This window comes from Arachis duranensis, chromosome 9, assembly GCF_000817695.3.
Source record: "Arachis duranensis cultivar V14167 chromosome 9, aradu.V14167.gnm2.J7QH, whole genome shotgun sequence".
Lineage (NCBI taxonomy): Eukaryota > Viridiplantae > Streptophyta > Magnoliopsida > Fabales > Fabaceae > Arachis > Arachis duranensis.
The window spans coordinates 99715779-99719914 of NC_029780.3; positions in this window are offsets into that span (position 1 = coordinate 99715779).

Genomic DNA, 4136 nt, shown 5'->3' on the forward strand with positions numbered 1-4136 from the left:
CCCGAGAAAGCTCTGGATTAAATAGATACAATGGCTAACAACCATTATATGTATGCTTGTGAGAGAACAATAAAGAAAGGAGTCATGGAGCTAGACATGATAGATGCTCTCTTGGCACAAAACAAAGCCATGTCTCAACAAATCAATTCACTCACTAAACAAGTGGGCAACATGCAAGTCTCAGCTGTGAGGACACATGTAACGACCCAATTTCTGGTACGTCATGAGCATACTAGAAATTGAGCGCTACTAACTTGTCTTCCTAATTATCATCTATTATTTATTATACGAGCATGTTTCGTTGTTAAAAGCGTAGTTATTTTGTGAGGTACTTTTTTTTTGAAAACGTAATGAACTCACAACTGCTAACAGATAAAACAGTTATAAACAACCACACATAAATACATCACACGCAGCTAACAACATTCAGTGATCCAGTCTTTATTAGAGTATAGACTTTTAGTTAGAACACCCCTAGATATAGCTAGATAATAACTATATACGTACATATACATACAACATCCCAGGCCCTAACCTGTTCAAGAAGTCCTTAAGTTGGCGCCCAGGATAGCCTAGACTCTATACTCACCTAGTCCCTCTAACCTACTAAAGCGAGGGAAAATACGTTCTAGGTCTTCAAAACTCAAGTCAGGTGGAATGTCATCAAAAGGTGGAAGGTCGTCTACTACTCCTCTGCACGATCATATGTCATCAAAGAGCGTCTCTCAAGTACTTCATCCAGTGGCCACATAACAGCAACATCGTACGAAGGACTTAGGCTAAAGTTTGTAAATAAGCAGGGTGCAGACGTTGGCTGGCCTCACAGTATATACCTATAAACAGGTAACAGAGTTCACTCTAGACTCAGAAGACTACCTAGAGCGGAATCCTCTTTGCAGAACGATCATCAACAAACAACAGAAGGGTACTCTTGCTTCCATCTGAGGGGGAAGGGAGATAGAAGAGGTAAGAACTGGGGAGTTCTTAGTAGGGTTGGGGTTATTAGTTAAGTTCATTAATTCTATGTTGTTTGGCAGACGAATAACAGAATATAGAGAAGCAGTAAACAGAAGACAGATAAATAGAAAAAATAAAGAAAACAAAAAAATATATCACAAACAGAAAAATACAAGAAAGTAAAACACAAACACAGTGAATAGAATACAAACAAAGAAAGCATACACTCAAACAACAACCATAAAAGAGGAAATGCGCAACCAAGTATGATGCATGTCTAGCCCTAGTGCAGGTAATGAGCTCATCTGTCGGTTACATACCAGCTCCCGATGTTACCCAGCAACCTCTGTCTGGATAAGGCTTTCCTGTTGGCAATACCCACTGCAAGCAACCTTTGTCTTGCTGGGTGTCCACTGCAAGCAACCTTTGTCCTGCAGGGTGGCACTTATTAGCCAATATACGCCCAACACACTCACTGTAAGCAACCTCTGTCTTACAAGAACAACAACACACTCACTGTAAGCAACCTCTGTCTTACAGGAGTACACTGATCTCGATACCTCTGTAAGCAACCTCTATCTTACAGGAAAGCATTATAGCAAGGTATCCCAAGAAAGCATTCTCAATGGTCACACCACCATCTATCTGACTGCCTTCACGCAGCAGATCATCACATAATCATTCTCATTATCATCATTCATTATCATTCTCATTATTCATCATCACTTTCACATTTTTATGCATTACCTTTTTCTTTCTTTGTTCAATCATACTATACAAACTTTATAGCTTTTACTTTTACAACATCTTAACTCAAACCATTTCTCTTTATCAGATTACTCTTTTCTCTGTATCCCTTTATTCTACTCTGGTTACTCTTTTCTCTGTATCTCTTTACTTTTCTCTGGTTACTCTGTTCTTTGTGTTTCTCTACTCTGTTTGATTTCTCTGTTTAACGTATGTATTTAAAGCTTATGTAAATTTCGGTATGAATAGTTAGTCTGTCCCAAGTATAGGTTCATTAAGTCTATACTAAAATAGTTTAACTTTTCATATTATACCTAACCCTAGTCGCAACTCAAGGACTAACTATGTTGCCTGGTGCACAAAATTGTGATCATCAATGGCGCCATCAACATGGTACGCTCAATTGCAATCTCAACTCTTTATCACAACTTCGCACAACTAACCAGCAAGTGCACTGGGTCGTCCAAGTAATAAACCTTACACGAGTAAGGGTCGATCCCACGGAGATTGTTGGTATGAAGCAAGCTATGGTCATCTTGTAAATCTCAGTCAAGAGGATTCAAATGGTTATGGAGGATTGATAATTAAAAGATGAATAAAATATAAAATAAAGATAGAGATACTTATACAATTCATTGGTGAGAATTTCAGATAAGCATATGGAGATGCTTTGTCCCTTCTGTCTCTCTGCTTTCCTACTGTCTTCATCCAATCCTTCTTACTCCTTTCCATGGCAAGCTGTATGTTGGGCATCACCATTGTCAATGGCTACAATCCCGTCCTCTCAGTGAAAATGTTCAACGCGCTTTGTCACAGCACGGCTATTCATCTGTCGGTTCTCGATCATGTCGGAATAGAATCCAATGATTCTTTTGCGTCTGTCACTAACGCCCCACAATCGCGAGTTTGAAGCTCGTCACAGTCATTCAATCCTTGAATCCTACTCAGAATACCACAGAAAAGGTTTAAACCTTCCGAATTCTCAAGAATGCCGCCATCAATTCTAGCTTATACTACGAAGATTCTGATTAAGGAATCCAAGAGATATCCACTCAATCTAAGGAGGAACGGAGGTGGTTGTCAGGCACACGTTCATACGTGAGAATGATGATGAGTGTCACGGATCATCACATTCATCAAGTTGAGGAACAAGTGACATCTTAGAACAAGAATAAGCTGAATTAAATAGAAGAACAGTAGTAATTGCATTAATACTCGAGGTACAGCAGAGCTCCACACCTTAATCTATGGTGTGTAGAAACTCCACCGTTGAAAATACATAAGTGATAATGGTGATCATTGGCTTCGGCCCCAAAGAGGGAACCAGAAGAACCAAGATGAAAATACAATAGCAAAAGGTCTTATTTATAGAGAACTAGTAGCTTAGGGTTTACAGAAATGAGTAAATGACATAAAAATCCACTTCCGGGCCCACTTGGTGTGTGTCTGGGCTGAGCATTGAAGCTTCTATGTGTAGAGACTTTTCTTGGAGTTAAACGCCAGCTTTTGTGCCAGTTTGGGCGTTTAACTCCCATTTTTGTGCCAGTTCCGGCGTTTAACACTGGGCAGTCTTGAGCTGATTTGGACCGCCGGTTTGGGCCATCAAATCTCGGGCAAAGTATGAACTATTATATATTGCTGGAAAGCGCAGGATGTCTACTTTTCAACGCAATTGAGAGCGCGCCAATTGGGTTTCTGTAGCTCCAAAAAATCCACTTCGAGTGCAGGGAGGTCAGAATCCAACAGCATCTGCAGTCCTTTTCAGCCTCTGAATCAGATTTTTGCTCAGGTCCCTCAATTTCAGCCAGGAAATACCTAAAATTACAGAAAAATACACAAACTCATAGTAAAGTCCAGAAAAGTGAATTTTAAATAAAAACTAATAAAAATATAATAAAAACTAACTAAAACATACTAAAAACATACTAAAAACAATGCCAAAAAGCGTATAAATTATCCGCTCATCACAACACCAAACTTAAATTGTTGCTTGTCCCCAAGCAACTAAAAATCAAATAGGATAAAAAGAAGAGAATATACAATGAACTCCAAAAACATCTATGAAGATCAGTATTAATTAGATGAGCTACATGCCACAGACACATAACTGGGTGAACCTTTTCAGATTGTGACTCAGCTTTGCTAGAGTCCCCAATTAGAGGTGTCCATAGTTCTTAAGCACACTCTTTTTGCCTTGGATCACAACTTTATTTTTACCCTTTCCTTTTGGTTTAAAGGGCTATTGGCTTTTTCTGCTTGCATTCTCTCTATTTTTTTCCGCATATACTCTCTCTTTTTTTTGAATATACTGCTTTTTCTTGTTTCAAGAATCATTTTTATGATTTTCAGATCCTCAGTAACATGTCTCCTTTTTCATCATTCTTTCAAGAGCCAACATTCATGAACAACAAATTCAAAAGACATATGCACTA